Source organism: Passer montanus, unplaced genomic scaffold (genome assembly GCF_014805655.1).
Source record: "Passer montanus isolate IOZ18808 unplaced genomic scaffold, ASM1480565v1 scaffold61, whole genome shotgun sequence".
NCBI lineage: Eukaryota > Metazoa > Chordata > Aves > Passeriformes > Passeridae > Passer > Passer montanus.
In genome coordinates this window covers 558137-577678 of record NW_024371149.1, presented here as the reverse complement: position 1 = coordinate 577678, position 19542 = coordinate 558137, and the positions used below count along the sequence as shown (strand labels likewise).

Genomic DNA, 19542 nt, shown 5'->3' with positions numbered 1-19542 from the left:
CAGATGTCCATGCAGAGCATGAGTTGTGTAATGCTGCCTCTCTGATGTTGCGGATGACCTCGAGTTTTAACATGGGCAGCCTGGCAGGGCTTGGCATCAGGGAAGGCCCCTGTAGCCCTCCAGGGGACCAGAAAACCAGGATCCAGGGCTACCAGTTTGAGAGGACTTGTGTAATAGCTTGTGTGATAGACAGCAAGGAGCACTATCTGTTGAAACCAAATGACCTGAAGAGAAGATGGGGGAAAACTGCTTCTAGCTATTAAATACCAAGATACGACTCTTCCTCTGAGACATCTGTGCAATTATTCCTTTTGGAGCTTTTATTGCTATGACATTAATTTGCATTAAAGGCTTGGATGTCTAAAATTGTGTTTGCCTGCATCTTATTTGGGTCATAGTGTTGCAGCTTTCCTGCCCTTCACCTCCCTGCCATGACAGCACCAGTCAGGCAGGCAAAGCAGGCAATAAGCCCCCCTGCTGCACCCTGTGCAGACATGGGGTTGGTTATACATGGTGTTTAGTATGACAGAAGAGGGTGGTTAGGGTATTCAGTGAGCTGATGTGAAGGCACTCAAGAAAATGGACTTGGCAGAGGATAGATTTAAACTTGTGTGAAATTCCTACCTTTGCATTTAGAGAAATGGAATTTCACCCATAAGTCTTGGCACACCTGCTAGGGGCAGTGGCTAAAGCCAACAAATTAGGTGTTTCTAATTGAGTTGACTGGCAGCAATATAGAATGTTAAATTACTTTTTTTTTCCTTCCACATACATGTTTTAGAGAAATGGAATTTCACCCATAAGTCTTGGCACACCTGCTAGGGGCACTGGCTAAAGCCAACAAATTAGATATTTCTAATTGAATTGACAGGCAGCAATATAGGATGTTAAATTTTTGTTTTTTCCTTCCACATACATGCGCTTGTTTCCCTTAATATGGGTTTTCACATCACTTGAACTGCTTTCTGTTCAAATGGCTGCTCACTGGTGAGTTTCATTATGATTTAACTAAAATCAGGGGAAGAGCCTTCTCATCGTGACTCCCATGAGTGGAAGGTAAGGGCAGGAAAGGAAATGTGTATGTTGATCAAGTTTAAGAGGTTATTAGGCAGAGATGGAAAAAAAACCTGTTCCTGATTTTACATTGCTGACCTTTTAAATTTCACATTGGAGAACGTGGGAGAATTAAATGGTTTATGTATGTTTTCTTTAGATACTTTTAGTAAGAGCTCTTAGATACTGTTCTTTGGTGTTGAAAATGCACTTAATTTTTAACCTCCTCTGTTTTAAGAAGGTTAAACTGGAGAGGTTTTCACTTTGATCTGTTAAGGTCAGAGCTGTCTTATCACTGTTGTTTGAGCTAAGTGGGCAAAGGAAAATTTTGGAGATTTCAGCTAAGTTCTATAAAAGGATTTTAGTAAACTGGGGATCCAGCTCAAAAATGCAGAAGTTGGGGTGTGACTTCTACAGGAAACCTGTTTAAAAAGTACTTTTTAGCTAAGAAAAAAAATGAAGTTTTTCCTTGTAAAACCTAGGCACAAAGCTCTAGAAGTGATCTAAGGCTACAAAGAGGTTTCTGTTTGTTTTTGAAAGCTTTCTTAAAAACCAGCTTTCCTCAGTTTTGTGCTCCATTTTCGCCCATTCATGTTGCTGTATATACAGCTCTGTTCCATACTGCATAGGGAGGAACATTTTCAGACCAAAACAGACCAAAACTTGTTTATTAACAAAAGATTAGTGACACAGGATGTAGTGAAACAAAGTGAAAAAAATAAACCACTACATTTTCATTGATGGTGGTGTAAGTTTCCTTCCCTCCAGTATTTTTCCGCTTTATGCAGGTTTTGGGTTCTGCCCCCACCCCCCCCAGCAAAACTAATGCACACATGTTGTGTGTAGTTCTAAGCCCTTTGCTCTGCTACTGTCCTTAAGGAAAAATGCTGTGAAGATTTAGAAATTATTCTACTGCCAAATATAAGACATTTGTTACTCTCAGAGATGATGGCTTAATTTTTAGTATTCCTCGGTGGTTTATATCTTGACATTTCTTATGACCTACAATTAAAATTACTTTAGCGAAGTCTCAACTTATATCCAGATTTCTGAGTGTGGTTAAGTGTCTCCAGGGAGAGCCCTGAACTGCTCACTAAATCAATTTGTTCTTTTCTCAAAACAGATTAAATATGTTATACCACTTTATATTAAAAAATAAATAACCCCAGATGACATAACTGCTACATGTAAAATTAAAAAATGTGCTCTGCACATTTTGAAGGGTAGTAATTTTAATGCCAATGCTGTGCTGATAGTAATACACCAGAGAGAGTAAAGAATGGTTAAAAACAAGCATGTCTAATCCTGTCTCGCTGTTCTGCTAGTCTCGTTTGAGAATTAGGTTGATGGCACTCTACTTGGGTGGGTACTAACTGCTAGATGTGGCAATAATCTTCTTTAACGGAGCCTGAGACACTTTGCTTCCACTGCCTTGTCTCCCTGGAGTTAGATTTTTTTTTTTAATTTGTCTTACTCATGCCTACTGCTTTTTTTAAGGTCAGTCTTCTCCCTATTCCTTTAGCAAGATAGGCTGCAGAACTTGCTTGTGACTCACCTGCACCCTTAGCTGATGCTGCAAGTATAATTTGAGTAGACTTCTCATGTTTACTGTTTGTTTTGTATCCAACACACAGGAGGAGCAGAGGAGAATCAGTAGCTGCTGGTGCTCTGCAAATCTGCAGAGTCTATACAGGCAGCTGTATGCAGGGAGAGTCAGATGCACTGGCTATGCCAGAAGCAGCTTTTGTTCCTTCAAGCCACTTCCATGGTTGTGCTTGAGTGGATTATTGTTTAAGGCTCTGTAAGTACAATAGGACTTAAGGAAAAGGGAAGGGGGAATTTTTTTCTAAAATAGAACAAAGCACACTAAAAAAGTTTCTACGGAAATAGATGGCAAATGGTCTCTAATAATGGGATTTTACAAGAGATGTCCAATCTCCAGAACAATGGTTCAGTTTAAGCCAAGATTAATAGTGCTTGTTAGCCTATGCCTGTGAGTTGGCAGCTCAGTCCTCTGCTACAAACAGATGCAGTCTAATGTGCTGCTGCCTGCCGTGGCCTGGGGAGGAGCCGGGGCTGCTGTGGTCGCTTGGGAAATGGTAGCGAATTGCCAGCCTCGGTTGGTGTGGGCCCTTCAGCCCCAGGCTGACTCTGACTGTGGCTGGCTGGGTGCTGTTGGGCTGGAGCAGGCACTGGAGGAGGAGCTGCCTGTTCGGCCTCGCACAGAGCAGCCACACCAGATCTTTCTTATTTCAGGTTGGGCCAAAGCCACCTCCATCAGATTACAGCTTCACCAAGATACGCTGGAATGCCTGTCCTCCTGGTCCTGTTTCCCTGTTCCTGCTTAAACCCCTGAGCTATTCTATTGATTCATGTGCAGCCCCTCAAATCTGGGGTGTGGGGCTGGGAGGGAGATGGGGTACAGCACTGCCCCAGGGACTGCAGGGTTTGCAGGGCTGTGACAAGAGAGTGGAGACACGGACTACAACAATCTTGGCCTACTCATGCCCATGTTTTTAGGTGCACTGGACCCATCTTAGATGCAGCCTTAAGAAGAGAGCAGGATTGGAAAAGTGGTTCTTTAAGTCCTTAGATTTTTGGAGAACAACTTGGGAGAAGAAAAGGATTTTGTTATTCTAAACTGGAGATCATAATACTGTAGACGGCTGCTGTTAAGCCTTAAATGCATAGGGTATGATAACAACCTGGACCTTTCCTTTCCATCTCAAAATAAGGAAATGGCAAATTCATGGCTTTCTGCAGCTGAGAAAATGTGTACTTCAGGGTTTCTTGTTTTTTGGTTGTTTTGTTTGTTTGTTTGTTTTTTTTAAATAATGTGAAACACAGGTTTGAGAAGGCTTTCTTTCTGTTTATGCAGAGAAAAAAACTAAAGCTAGTTGTTTGATTTTTTTTTTAAACTGGGAAAACTAATTGAGAAAATTATGACTAAAAACTTTTGCTTCTACACACTGATGAGAAAAAACCAAAAGCAAAATTTACATACTTATTACTGTGGTTCTTTCTTGCTTTGCTGTACCCTGGTAGCATTGTGCCTAGCAGGGTGAGCTTGAGAAATCTCCCTGGAGGACTGGTTGTAGTAATGGTGTGATACAGGAGCCACCGGTTTGACTGTGTCTGAGTGGCCACGCTGTGCAATGCAGCAGCCCCCTATGAGAGCCTGCTGCTTCTATTTCAGGAACAAAAGATGTCAGGAGGAAATGGGGTAGCGCAGAGTGCTGGCCCAGGCTTCTCCTGGGACTCTGCTGGGCACGAGGAGCCCTGCTGGGATAAAGGCAGGAGGCTGGCTCCAGGGCTCCCTGGGGCAGGGAGGGGGATGTGTTAGGAGCTGCCAGGTGAAGCACACAGCAGGTTCCAGTGCAGCCTGGCCCTTTCTGTGACTTTCTGCTACTTGTGTTTGGAAGGAGTGTGCATCCTGTCTCTTCCATCAGATAAATGTGTTTTACAGCCATTTGGCTGCTGCATTTTGGTGTGATGTATTTGTGTGTTTTTTGGTTCTTGTTTTAATAAGGATTACTGAGGACCAAGTCTAGGTGTAGGCAAAGTTGAAAGTTGCAGTCCTGCTTCCCTCCACACGGATCTTCCCAGCTTTACTTTCCTCCCTTGTTCTTTCTCTGCCCAGGAAGGAACACACCAACCTGCATGGACATTAGTCTGTCTCTCATCTTTCCTCTCCAAAGCCCTCACCTATTTTGCATTATTTCATTTAATAACAAGTTTTTTCTTTTCTCTTATTAAATTAGCAAGCTATTTCTTTGTCAGTATGGATGGTATCTAATGCTCATCAGACATACACTCACTGTTGATTTTGAGTTGCTTTTGAATTTCAAGAAAGCCCAAGTTTCTAAAAAGTCCTGAGAGAGAGCTATGATACCTAATAAGGACTGCATATAATAGTTAAACTCTCTGTAAAGTTTGTTAATGTTTTTGCATAGCAGAAGTACGCTTGCTGACCAGTAAGCTTATTTAGGAAGAGCAGCACTTCGTGTTCTTCACTTATGACCCAGTTACAGCTGTGGATAAATGAGAAGTTGGGATTGCTGACATGCTGTGGTTTTACAGGAATTTTGAGTTTGAACATGTTCTACAGTTCAAGGAGAATAATGCTGGAACTTCAAAATAATTTGTGAAAGTAGGAAAATACCCTAAAATACACCTGCCTTATGCATTTCCATAGGAAGATTGTACAACCTTCTTTAACTCTCTATCCTAGCAGTATTTTTGTTTTTCAAGAATTTGTTTGGGTGTTTGCTTGCTATTTGCAATCTCTTAATTTTTGTTATGGGTATGTGGAGTCCAAGTGATATTTTGTGTATGGAAACAGAAGGATTTACTCTTGGTTACTTTTAAAGATTGATTTAATTACAGTTATTTAAGTCCAGCACAGACTAAGTGCTGAGGTACAGTGAGATATCCTGGGGTCACTCTTGTTTTCTGCAGAGGGTAAGGCTGAGGACAAGAAGCAGGGTTCCAGGACTATCTGTGACGGTCCAGAGAGATCTATTATAAATTTGTCCCTGAAATCTGGTGGCCACCAGCTGGAACCAGGATATGATGAGAAAGCAGGGAAAGTTATTTGTGCTTGACCTAAGTCCATTGCAGTGATACAGCTGAGATTAGGAGGTTTAAAGATGAACTCCTTGTTACTTCCCTGTTGGATTTCCTCCAGTTCAGCCTTACAGTATTTTTAAATGCTTTAAGTCTTTTAATGCACAGGTTGCTCTGGGTGTTTCCCTTCAATACATATAGACCGCTTCCATTAATTTTAGCAAAATGACTAAGAAACAGAGCACCATGTAAAAGAAAATATGTAGAAACTATATACTAATATCGGGCCAAAATTGGAGGGTTTAGGAGCAGGGGCTGCAGGGGAGGGGCATTGCTGGGCTGCCCTTGAGGAGGGTCCCTGAGGGATCGTGTCTGCCCTCAGAGCACAGTGAGGGTCACCCTTGAGGGCTGTTCCCTGGGGAAGACTGGGCCAGGGGAAGTGGAACAAAGGAGCAAGGAGTAGCCTAAGGAGAGGGAAGGAGCTTCAGGCACACCCGCGGCTGCCCATGCTAAAGGCAGGGGCAGGGCTGAGGGTCAGGCATGGCACAAGCCAGGGCAGCTGGGCGAGGGAAGGTTTTGGGGTGAAGCGACCCTTGGGAAGCTACAGGAAGAGTTCCCCTCAGTGGTTGCTGAACTGCTTAGTCTTTTTTTCCCCCCCTCCTCAATTTCAGAAGCAGTAATTAACAGTTTGTTGTTAATTGCCAATAAATAAAGTAAAATTATCTGAAATTCCCTGAGTTGAGATTCTTTTGCCCATTAACTACAGACAACAGATTTGGGGGATTCTTTTATCGCTTTTGCTGTTTTTTAAATCTTTGGGGTTTATTTTTACAGCTTTGGTTTTGAACTTTGGAAGCCTAGAGATAAATATATCCCTTAAAAAAACAGGCAAAGAGCTGAAAGCTGAAATTTTTATGTGATGATGAGACTTTGGAGAGCTGGCTTTAGGAAAAAATTCCTAGTGCTGCAGGGGACACGATAAAATTGCTGGCGTTGGCAGCCCTGCTGTGTAGGCTCCCCTTCCTGCCCCTGGCTCCTGCAGCCTTCCTGCCCTGTCCTGGTGGGCTCCTCCTCAGAGCTGATTTTTGCGGTGTGATCTGCTCGGAGCGGGAGTTCTGTCCGTGGTGCACTTGTCACGCACCGCATACACATCACTGTAGGAGCAGCCTAACGCAGAGTGTCCAGCGTTGCGATCCAGCGGTTCGTAGCCAAAAAATCATTTCTGGCCAAAAAAACCTGTGTGTTTTTGTGCTCCCCCTGCTGGATCTGGAAGAGCAGGAAGCTCTCCCGGCTGGAGCGCTGCTGGTTCCCCTCCTTCTCCCGCTCCCACCCCGCAGCTCCCTGGCCGGGCACGGGCGGCTGTTTGCGGAAAGGGCTCGGTGCTTCCCGGAGTCCGCTCCTGCGGCTGTGGCACGGGCCGTGCCCCCCGTGTGGATTGGGAAAGGCTGGGAATTGTGCAGCACCGAGTTATTGTGCCGCAGCAGGGCTTAGAACTGAGGCAAGCCAGGTGTAAGGGCTTTCCAGTTGACACTTCTCTACCATCTATTCTCATTTTCAGGTGTAGCCTGCTACCCCTGAACTTTGCCAGTGAGACTGTTTTGGGGATCTTTCTAGAAAGAGGATGAGAGAAGGGACCAGGCTTTAAGAAGCTGATTTTATTTTTAGAAGCTGATTGTAGTTCCCAGCAGGACCCTGTGAAGTGTGTTGGCAGAGCTGGGGCTGCCGTGGTGAGGGGGACATTGTACAACCCCTGAGCGGGGTGTGCAGGGAAACCAGGGAGCAGATGCTGGTGGGGACAGTGCCAGTGTCCTTAGAATCAGCTTGGACCTGGTTTATGAAAGGGCTGGGTGGTCGGTAATGTGAATTCACAGAAATGTTAATGGATAGCCCTTTCATTTTAAGAGGTGCTTTATAAAACAAAGTAGGAATTGTGGTGCCGGTATTACAGATGGGCAGAATAAAGCACAGAGGAGGGGAGCAAAGCTTTGGGTTTGTGTGCTGCAGCAGTGCAGTTCAAGCTGCCTTTGTTTCTACCCTCTGCCATGATGGCTGGTCATTCCTGTCTTGGGCCTGCTCCCTGTGTTGTTGGCAGAGCTGTTTGTGACACAACATGCTGAAGGAAATTAGTTGCCTCATTCTAGCTAACCATGCAGCTGCACAAATACAGTGCTGAAAGTAAGAGTCTAGGAGAGAGGAGTGAGAGGCAAAATTCAAGTGTCCAGGTAAGTGCTGTAGTCTGATCTGACAAAAGTTCAATGCAGTTACATCTGGAATGGTACCCAGGTCTTGGGGCAGGCAGGATAAAAAAGTTTTTTCTTTGGAGAAACAAACTAAAATAACTAATTGCAACTGCATTAAATACCAGTCTACGTTAGCTGAGAAAGTCATGTTAACACATTCTAAATTTGAATCAATTAACGTGTTTTTCCTGCCCTGTATAAGCAGAAGAAAAGCACTGGGGAAAACTTATGGAAGAGAATAAACCTGTTCTGGACGAACACATTCACAGTTCAATGAGGCCTTAAAGCCAAACATTCACCCAGGGTGCTTGTCAATATGTAACTTCTCTAAAATTGCTCTTTGTGAGACAAGAAAACCAGCAGTGTCCCTGTATGAAGCAGACAGTCCAGTGGTGACACTGTGTGTGTTGGGGTGGGATGACTGTTTCTAAGAAGGTTTTCAGTCATGTTTTTATTCTTGGTCAGTTACCAGTGAAAAAGATAAATATGGCTGCAGAACAAACATTGAATGCAACTAACAAGTTATTTGTAATAACTTGAGGCTTTTCTTCTGCATTTTTTAAAGTCATCTGTGACTTTTGCATAATTTGAGTTGTTATGAAAGTGTCTGCTCCCACTGCTGGTCGTTGGGGAGGAACCTGGACTGGTTGCAAATTGTGTGGGGTTTGCTGTGTTGTTTTTTGGTTGGGTTTTGGTTTTTTTGGGTTGTTTTGTTTTTGATTTTTTTTTCTGTTTGTTTCCCCTTTTTTTCAGTAATATGTGCTTTTTCATGTTTAATGGAATTTTTTTTGTACAGACGTTATTTGGAAGTCAGTCAAAAGCGAGGCAAAATGTAGTCACTGTGTTACTTTTCTCAATATTTGCTGAGTTTTGGAGCTTGGTAGTATAATGCTGTAAGGACACCTTGTCTGCCTGCTGAAACAGCATGTAACAAAATACGGACTACCCGTAAACATTCCCCTGTCTCCCTTTGCAATCTTTCTTTATAATTAAAAAAACATTTCCTAGAAGTTGCAGTGCTGTGCCAGTGTAATCCATAAACTTGTTTTGTTTTGCTACAGAGAGGATGGTGGTTCTGAGGTATTTTGGTGTATTTTCTTAAGTAGTGTTTGGGGGTTGGTTTATCTTTTTTAATGGCACTTAGCTCACAATAGTCAGTGAGTACCCTTTATAAAGAGAATAAAAGAGACTTCAGCATGACCTTTTACTGAAAAAAATTACCATTTGGCTCAGGAAATTTTGATATAAACCTCAACAGAATTCTCATTATCTTTTCCTTATTTTATTGTTACAGGCATGAAAACCTGTAATACTTAAACTGCCGAGTGAGCCTCAAAAGCTTGGGGGTGGCAAAAGCTGGGCTGGAACTCCAACCCAGCCTCAGATCTGGACCTCCTGGCTTGGTTGTTGGACTCCTAAATGCTCTTAATTCATTTCAGGTCTTTTCACTGAGCTGATTCAAATGCTGCTGTGTTCTGCAGGAGAATGGAAGCATGATGCATCTGTATTTTTATTGCAGGAAAATGGATCTTGTTATGTGAGGGCGTTGAGGAAACGGTCCCCAGCTACTGAGAGGAAGAAAGGCCGGTGGGAAATATTCAGGTAGGAAAGCTGTGTGTATCATCAAGCAGTAAAAACACTTGTGGGCCTTCATTCTTTTTCCAGACACTGTGTCGTGTTTGATGCTTGAATGGCTGATCTGGTCACTATCATAGTTTATTTGTTGTTTTAAGAAGCAGCCCTGTTTGGTCAATTGATTGCAACAACAAAACCCTGCAAGCAAAGCCCTCAGCATAAACATTCCTCAGGCTATCCCCGGTACAGTATTGATCCTGATACGGAATACAAACAAATTACTCTTTGCGTGCACCATTCGAGCTATAAAACAGAGCAATAATATGTTCTACTTGCTGCCAATAAATGTGCATTTATAATAAACTAAGCAGAAATCCCTGTAGAAGTGAACAGTAGTTTCAGTAATATGTTCAATATCTTATGTCTAGCTGTTGTACAGAATTTTTTTAAAAGCACAGAGTGGGCACTCCAGGGTATCTGTTTCTTTCTCCGCTTAAGAAAAATAATCTTTGCAGACTTATTCTGTTACTGCTTCTCCTTTGCTTGTGGAGTGTTTTTAGATATTTTTAAGTACTTTATAAAGCCATAGGTAAGCTCATCTCTGCCTTATTTTCAGTGTCGGTCAGTGCTTGTCAAGAATTTGACCTACATCATAATTTTCTTGTGGACCAGCTGCCTCTCCTTACACTGCTGTGTGGGGCTTCTCCATTTTTGATCCTTGTCATATTCCAGTGGGATTTCCATATATCGGGAAACAGCAATAAAGCCACTTCCATGCATCTGTAGTTGTTTTGAATGCACCTGAAATTAGGGGAAAGTCAGTACCCTGTGACCATAACCAGGGGTGCATAACTGAAGCCATTTCCAAACAGAAAAAATGTTACTGATCATCAGAACATAGTTTTATTTTTTTTAATCTGCTTTACCATGCTCATATAATCCACCATCCATATTTTCAGTGCTGCACTTCGATGAGTTACAGACAGTTGACCTCAAGGCATTTCTTGATGAACATTTCTATCTGCTCTCAGCCTTGAAAAACTCAACCTTTTCAAGAGCTGTATGGGAGAAAAATGTGTAAGACTAATATTTATAGGCTGAAAAAGAAAGGAGAGGAAAGACTAAAGTGTAAAACTTGCTTCCAGCAGAAATGCCATCTCTCTTTTACCTCTGATAATTAGAAGCATTTCTGACATGGTTACAAAGCAAGTTAGTGGTGAGTGCCTGCCATTTGCTGTGCATTTGTACTGCAGGCCTGTTTTCCTTCCCAGTGCTTTCTTCTGTTGTTTTCAATCACAAATTTCTGATACTCGCCTATTACATTATGATTCATCAATACTCCTACATTTCAGCTACTTCCAAGCATGTACATGTGATTGTTTGTAAAAATGCAAGGTTGTGATTCAGGTTTTTAGTATTTTTTTTCATAATGTTTAGCAAAGCTAGTTTGCATAAATCCTTTCATTGATAGTGCTAGCTGAAATAATCCTGGAAGATAAAAAGAGGGAGAGATTTTAAGTGCCATAATTTTTGCCAGGAGAAGATCATGGTTGTGTTAAGAAATACAGCAGTACTGATTTTAACTCTAATAGAAGATTGAGAGAACATTACAAGTAGTTTTTAGAGCTGACTTAAATGGTATACTGTATTTAATGGCCCTGAATATACGTCTAAGATACTTGTCTTAGATAATAAAAATAGTATGTGCAGGCATGGAAATGCAGCAAATAAATAACAAAAGGAAAACACAACACCAAACCCCATCACATCAAGAAACACTGCTTTTAAAACTGTACTCTTGAAAATTTCCTGGAGATTTCCCTAGACTTGGATCCTCATTTTCAAAAACAAAATCAAAATCACTTTTCTGTACCGTAAGGAAACTTGGGGAAGAAGTTCCTTGCTGTGCCTTTGGGTCATGTGACCTCGCTGCTGTAGAGCTGGAATGTTTGCCATGGTATTTCCGGAGGCTTCATAAACACACAGAAAAAACAGTGGGGGTTAGGAGAATTTTCAAAAAATTGTTCTATTTCCCCCCAACCCTTTTTTTTTTTTTCTGACAGCCTAAATTCTTTGCACTTCAAATGCTGGGTTCTTTTAGGAATTCAGAAAGAGTTTTTATTTGATTAGTCCAGTGAATTTTAAGAACCAAGTTAAAATAGTTGATAATTTTTTAATTGCTGAACTTGTCTGGAACAATTTCTTGCTAGATTTAATACCTGGCAACCTATGTATTAAGCCTGGCTCTTATTTAGACGATCTTAATGGTTTACTTTTGGCATGTGTCACTGTGAGTGGCATTCGGTAATCTGACTTGATAGCTGTCATCTTGCAAGGCAGAGTAATGCAAACAAAAGATGAGCACTCAGACAAGGTTACAGTGAAGAGCCATTTCCTAAGTCCTGCTGTGGTGGTGTAGAATCCCCAAGTCAAATCAGAAAAGCACAGAATTAGTTCTGGCTCCTGGGATATGAGGGATAAGATTATGCAAACCTCTTCCATCTGACTGTAGGAATAGTACGTGCGCCTTTTCAGACTTGGCAAACACCAGTTTAAACTGGGATTATGAGTACCTCTGTGTGTCTGTAATGCCATGGATATGTTATGTCTTAGTGGCAAAGTGGGCTGAAGGGACTCTGCAGTCCCTCTTACAGCCTGGGCTGACAGAGCTGCACCTTCTCCTCCCTTCCCCTGCCAGCCAAGCTGCCTGTTGAACAAGAGCAGAGAATGTATCTGTTTTAAAAATAACCTGGCAAAAATGGGGAGGGAGAGGGAGGATGAATGGATTATTTTTAGCTTAACCAAGTCCCTCTGTGCAGCACCATGAAGCTGTCCCAGGAGGGGTGGGATAAAGGCAGTGCAACAGGAGCTGGTAACAAGTGGCCAGAGATAGGAACTGCTTGTTCCAGATTGCCTCTGTGAAAAATGCCCCAGCAATGAGCCTGGGTATTCCATGAGGCTGCTCAGGACATGGTCAGTGGGAGGTGTGTAAACATATCAGGACAGGCTTGTTGCTGAATCAGACTGTTTCTTGCATCAAAAGTTACAAAAAAACAGCATAGTTTGTCTTTGGGCTTCCCTTTTAAGTATGAAGCAGTAGAGTTGTTTTTTTCCCAACTTCAGGCCCCAAACTGGCACTCTGAGGAGGAGCATGGGTAGATTTGGAACTGAACAAGGGCTTGAATTCTGCACTTTGACAGGGTTTCTTCACTCCTTTCTCCTGTCCTGTACTGAACTTTATTAATTCTCTCTTTAAGTGCAACTAATTATTGAATTACATTCTCCTAGTGTTGAAATGTGTGAACTCTAGAATAATTTACATTAATAAAGTATGTCTTATATTTTGTTTCCATAAATTTTGTGGTGTCTGATTGACCCAGATTGTCACACTGTCTGTCACACTCCTACTCTACTGGTCTCTAGCTGGAGCAGTTGATTGAGAATGGAATGGGATGAAGTTAAGAAGTTGCCCTGAAACTCTTGTACTGTAATTTATAGGGAAAAACATAGTTTAAAATACTGGCTTAAATATAAATGCTGTTGTAAATATAAGTAATCTTTTTAAAAGTAAGCCATGACTCCAAAGGTGTTTTAATTTGAGCTTATCTGCTTGTATATGTGGGGTTTTTTCCCAGGTTGATATATAAAAGTATGTGCAGCTGAGTAAAATGTTGGTAACTACTTGCTTGAGTTGTCTTCAGTGTTGTACTTTTTAGTAAAATGCTGTAGCATCCCGAGTTTCAGATGGAAAGTTCCAAAGTTCTGTCTCATTCCTTAGGATATTTCACTGGTTTGTCTGTATGAGACAGTGCAAAGATTTTTTATAATTTTGTAATGATACTGCATATATCCGAATAATATTTTTCATGCCCTTTGGCTTTGCCCCTTCCCATCTAAGGATTCCCAAGCCTTCCTAAGGAAACTTTTGTTAAGGCAGGCCAACGGATGTCATGGTTGAAACTTGTTCTCAAAAGCTCTGTGTTCCTAATGGCCTTTGACAGTGTTTGGGAAAGATGTCACTTCAACATAGTGGAAAGCGACCAAAGTAAATTATATTTTTAATGAAGGATTTTCTATCTGGATGAATTGATACTGGCAGGACAGTATTAGTTAAAAATAGACTCTTCTGCAGACACATTGCATTCTCTCCTGGTTTTACTTTGTCTAAACAAAAAGCAATGTACACATAGTGAGTGTAGACAGGTCTTTTAGGCTGAGGTACTTCCTTTGCAGATGGCTTCTGATTCTTTTTTTTTTTTTTTTTAAAGTTAGTTTTGCTTTGAGGGGAGACCAAATCAGTATTTAAGGATTCTGTTTATCATGTCACTGCATGGGAGATTGCTGTATTCTGTACTAGAGCTACTTTATGGTGGGTGGTATGTACAAGATTCTTATGGCCTTATAAAGGATGCTAACTTGCATTCCTCTCTGCAAAGAAGTATTTCCAAAAGAAATAATACGCAGATTGAGTATTTATTTTTGTTCAATACAAAAGTATTCAGAGCTAACTGGCAAATATTTTACTTCTCTGCCTTCCCTTTTCCCCTTAATCGTGTTTATCTCCTCACTGTTTTCTTCTGACTATTAGAAATGTGTTCTTTTAGGGTGTTTTAGTTCAGCTGATTTATACACCAAGACGTTTTTATTTTTTTACTGAAAATATGTAAGTAAAGGGTTATTTGAATGGTTATTTGACTTTTATATCCTGCACGTATGTATACTGTATATTTTAGATAGATATGTGTGTAAATTGAGATCCTGTTTCAGAACAATTGTTGCTGTCTGAACAATGGTTGATTATGTATGTATTTTTGAATTACTGAAAAATCAAAATAAGGTTAAATTAACCTGCAGTAATCATACTGTTGTATATTTCTAAGTGTTTCATACCAAATAGTATTTAACTACTTTTCTCTATTTCAGCTTCTTGAAGTTAGTAAGTTCAAGGTATGACTGGTTTTTCACACATTTTATTAGGCCTTGATATTTCTGACAGCATAGCTTTCTTTTCAGGCCTTCAGGTGGGAAAAGAGAGAAAATTATTTCCTTCTCAAGACAAAAGAACAGTGCAAGTGTAATCTCAGCTCTTAGTTTTTCTTTTGTCTATGTCTCTTAACCTGGCGTGATTAATTTGGTTTGATTTGGTCATGTTTTTAGAAGTTTATGAAAGGATAGGGAAAAGGGAAGAAAAGCACTCCTTTGAAGCAGGTATCAGTGATTCAAATGCTGCCTTGAATCATAAAGATATATATGCCTGAGATCTGTGTTATTAGAGTGTGAGAAATTCTGTGTGAAATTCCAGCAGGTGTTTAGTCCAAACTGATCAGGCAAGGGTCAGAGACAAGTATATAAACTGCTTGTACTCTTCTGAGGATGTGTAGTCTTCACCACAGATCAAAATAAGCCTTTTCAAAGAAAATATTTTAAGCTAGCAAATAATGGAAAACCTCCATATACACAATGTAATCTAAAAATCTCAGAAGTCAAAATAAACCTAGTTAATCTGCAGAATCTGAATGTGTGAAGGAGTGTGTCTGCCACACCTTGTGGGGTCCCTTCTTTGCTTATACCTGTCCCATACATCAGAAAGCTTAAACTGAAAGCTAAAAATACTCATTTACAATAGAGTGGGAAGAAAAAGAAAACTGGCATGAACACCACCTTCCTAAGATCCTGAGTGTTTGCTGCAGAACAGTCTGTAGACAAAGAATGAAACAAAATAATTATGTCTTTATGTAATGTAATAAGGCATTTTCTTTGTTGCCTTCAATGGAATTTCTGCTTGCCCATGTGCTCTCTTATTGGGTGGGCAGAAGCTCACTAACTTGTATAGGTTGATTTCTGCTAAATATAGTTTAGCAATGACCATTTTATTACTGCCCTTTTAAATGTAAACATTCCCAGTCTCTTCAGGCACTCTTATTAAAATATGCGTTTTATTTTCCTCCCCCGATGATTTTCATTGCTACCCTTTGATTTTTGTCTCATTTTGCTCTGAATTTATAAGTTTCTCAGACTACTACTGCCAACCACTAGATTGTCACCGCTCCTTTAATAAAATCTATGGCACCAGGGGAGCATTGGTTTCTTGGATCCCAGTTTGATAACAGATTTCCTTTTCTGAGCACATTCCTCTTTTGGACTGTTCAAATGTCCACCAGAAATAGTGAATTCTTTGTTTGTTGGCGAACCTGTGCAGAGCCCATTTAACATGTACAGTACAGTAATGGGTTTTGGTCATTATTGCTCTGGACCTGACAGAAGCCAGAAATGGAGCGCTCTTTATCAATTTGTAGAGTCTTGCAGTGCTTTGCTCTGCCTTTCCCTCACCTTTCCATTTGGCCTTTTTGGTGCCTGGTGCCTAAACACCTGCCTGGTGCCTTTTCTCTTATACTGCCTCAGAAGTCTCACCTGGAGATCCCTGTTCCCTCCATCCACTCACAGCACTCAGAGTATTTTGGGAGTTGATGCAGAGGGAAGGGATAGTCCTGGCAGCAGAGGGTATGCTCCAAGAGCAGATGTACTTACACCATGTCTTGTGGGCAGATAGGAGCTTGATGTGCTTCAGCTGCCCATGTTCTGTGTGGAACCAAAGCAGAAACCCTGTATCCCTCGTTTGCATTGTGTTGGGCTGAAGCTAATAAGCTTGGTCTCTTGGCAGGATGTGTTAGATCAGGCTTACTGCTGTGCTAATTGTGCTTACACAGCTTCCAGTTTGGAGCTGGCTCATTTACAGCTGGCTTGGATGGTGGCCAAGAAGGCTCGCCTCTGCCTGCAGTATGCCATGTAGACATACACACATCCAGCACTTGAACATGTCTGTCAATAGCAGGAAATTATATTTGGAGGGAGGAGAAAATCTTTGGCCTGGCTGCAAGTGTAAACAACGACAATATTAACAAATGAGGAAGTAGGTAACAGTTTAATAAGGAGAAAGTTTGATTATTTTAGCCTAATTTAGACTCACTGCCACAAGTTGTTTTCAGCCTGTATGTTTGGCCCGATGTTGTTCCTCATTTACCACTGTTTTTGTGGGGGTTTTGGTTTGGGGTTTTTTCCAGTATAGCTTGGGAACGCTTCCCGGATTTAAGAAACCTCATTGTAGAAGTGAGCAGCCTGGTATTTTAACTGAGAAACAGAAACTAATCTAAACACAATGTTAGAAAATGGGTAAACATTCAGAGGATGGAAACTTGCTTTTATGATTAGCCCATCCACTGTTTTTCCTCTTCCCTTACTTCGTATGTTAGCAAGTTATTGTGTACACTGGCTCTAGTGCAGTGTCAAGGATTGGCCCATCTTAGTGCTGAACTGCTGTAGCTACCTAAAAGTACAGGATACTCACTAGTAACAGGAATTATTCAGGAAGAAGAAACCCAGAGCTGTAAAGTTCAAGTTTGTTTATTTAGGTTTGAAAAGCTAAAGCTCAGTATGACTTGAAAGCCACATCCTCAACTGGCAAAGATCAGTTTTATCAGTTACCAGCAGCTGTGTCATTTACTTAATCAAGAATATGTCCCCTCAATTATGATGAAATCTTCTGTGGAGGAGGGTGGTGGTGGATGGGAGTGTATATATAGAGAGAGAAAACTGGGCTAATCTTTTAATTTATTGTTAAATAATAAAATTATTCGTCAGCCACATGCTATGAGCTCTCTTAATATTTGAGCCCATTTTATTCTCAAATTATTTTTTTGTTGCAAACATCCATGCATCACTGCATTAACTTGCTTGACAGTTTAGAGGCCACTTCTCCTTTTAAACAAGCCTTGAGGAGACAGTAACAACCTTCTAGTTCTAAAATCACTGTTATTAAAACAACCAGGGGAATGTATCTCTGCAAAGGCAGAGTTGAATAATGATTTAGCTTCCAGAATTAATTTGAAATTTCATCAGCACTAAGTAATATTTTAGTGGCAGTATAATCCTGTACATTACATGTTAAGTCTGCAGACTGCACTGCCAGAGGAAGAACCCTGCAGTATTTAAGTGACACTGTAACACCATGGTATTATATTCAGGTCATTAGGGGGCATTTTACAGGATTGAAGTGATCTGGCGGAATGTCAAGGGTGAATTGGATATTCTCTGTTTCTTTGCCTCTCTAAATATGTAGATTAGGGGTTTAAAAAAAAATAAATGACACGTTGGTCACCAGTGTTCCTCCCCTGCCTCAGCCCAGTGTTTCACCTGTGCACCACTTGCACAGTCAACAAACACTGAGGGGAGGGAAGGGGAATGATAGATATAGATAGCTCAAATGCTGAGAGAGCACTCCTCCCCTGCCTCAGCCCAGTGTTTCACCTGTGCACCACTTGCACAGTCAACAAACAGGGGAGGGAAGGGGAATGATAGATACAGATAGCTCAAATGCTGAGAGAGCACAGTACTGAGGGTTGGGGGATTTTCTCTGTGAATCACAGCAACTGATAGATAAGCATTAATTCAAGTATTTGGCTTTTGTGTCAGGTGTCAGCAGGTGTCCAGAATGATGGAAAGTCCTGAGCTGCAAGGTGGGTGTTTCCAGAGCAGATCCCTAGCACTAAGAGGCAGGGGCACTCTTGTGGTTGAATATACTAAGAGAGATGAATGCCTTTCTCCCCTTTGTGCTTTAGAAATTCCTTCTAAATTCATGTGTGTGGCCCATCATAATGATTTTGATACCTCTTTTCAAATGTAGTCATCATTCAGACAGCTCTGGTTGAATTCAGGGAGAGTATTAGGCTGTGAAAAGCATGTGTTCTCAGCAGCTCATTGCTGCCTCTGGCAGAAGTTGCTGCCATTCAGATCTGCTAGCTAGATAGTTCACATGATTATTCTGTGCACCATTAGAGACAAACTGGGATGGGTTAGTTTAAACATGTAAATAGTAGCTTTGGATCATTCTTTCTGCAAGAAACAGATAATCATGACACAAGTAGCCTAGCTGTCTAATAGCAAATTTCACCACCTCAGTCTTCCCTTGTCTTTCCCTCACTTTGTTTAAACTACAGCTTTTGGGGTGGTGGGAACATTTGTTAAAAATAAAAACAGTCATCAGAAAGGATCACTGACAACAAGTGAAGTTGAAATGATGTTTATCTTCCAGTGGTGGAGATGGCAGTGGTAACATGCTGGTTGGTCAGGGGCTCATAACCTTTTCAGATAACAGAGTGGCCATCATAGCAATGGGGTGCATGGCTCTGATCTTTCTGTGCTCCAAGTGGTTGAGGGGGGAGCCCCAACAACAGTTTGCCTATTGGAAGAGTTTGGCTCTCTCTAATCTAGAAGATGGGCCAATTTGTTATAGGGTAATACCTGTTTTCTTCTTGTTGCACTCCATGTGGTAGGAAAGTCTTTGAAAAGTCTCATGGGCAAGCAGTGTGCCTGGTTGCTGCAGAGCAGTGCTGAAAAGGAGTGGTGAGGATACTGGACAACTGGACATTATTTTTACAGGTCTTTCCTGTAAAAGATATGCAAGATAGCAATAAAATCTTCCTAGGCAGTGGTGGCAAGACTGGTATTTATGGAGAAGTGCTGGCTGTGCCCATGGGAGAGTTGCCTTAGCTGGCAGAGCTGCTGCCGTAGGAGGCTGGGAAGGCAGATCAGCAGGTTAAACATGGCTGTGGCCAACAGCTCCATGAGCAGACACGAAGGGAAGCTCATGCTCCTCCTACTGCCCTACTGTGGGTGCTGGGGAGTACAGGCAGTAAGCTACAGACAATGGCTGGGCTTGTGCACCCAGCCTACATAAGTGTCTTCTGCTCAGAATGCCTGCTTAGAGGGATGACTGGATTAACCCACAATGGCATATTTTCTGTTCCTACTGCTTTCATGTATGTAAAAATATTTCAAATATTATTCACTGTATTTTAAATTACTTCAGTGCCCTCTGCTTCCTTTTTTTTTTCCTGTTAGAAAACACTAAACTTTTATTTTCATATATATAGACTACTTTCACAGAGGGTAAAGTTTCAGTTTAGATTTTGAGGACTGTTCGCCCTTGATCTTGATTTTGCTTTGATTGTCACCAGGTTTTGTTTTAAAGTATGTATCAGGAAGCCAATTCTGTCCAGCTATTTCTACTGGGTACTTTTTCAAGTTAAAGGCAATGGGCTTTCCTGAAAAA

General features: G+C 41.3%; 1 protein-coding gene across 9 annotated transcripts in view; it reads left to right on the top strand.

Moving 5' to 3' along the window:
• Nucleotides 1-19542, top strand: part of ZMIZ1 (zinc finger MIZ-type containing 1) — a 337743-nt gene that overhangs the window by 110189 nt on the left and 208012 nt on the right. For all 9 annotated transcript variants that reach the window (XR_005629623.1, XM_039727301.1, XM_039727311.1 and 6 more), the window contains one exon: nucleotides 9379-9461. The gene's annotated coding sequence lies outside the window, so the exon portion shown is untranslated. The remainder of the gene's footprint in view (nucleotides 1-9378; nucleotides 9462-19542) is intronic.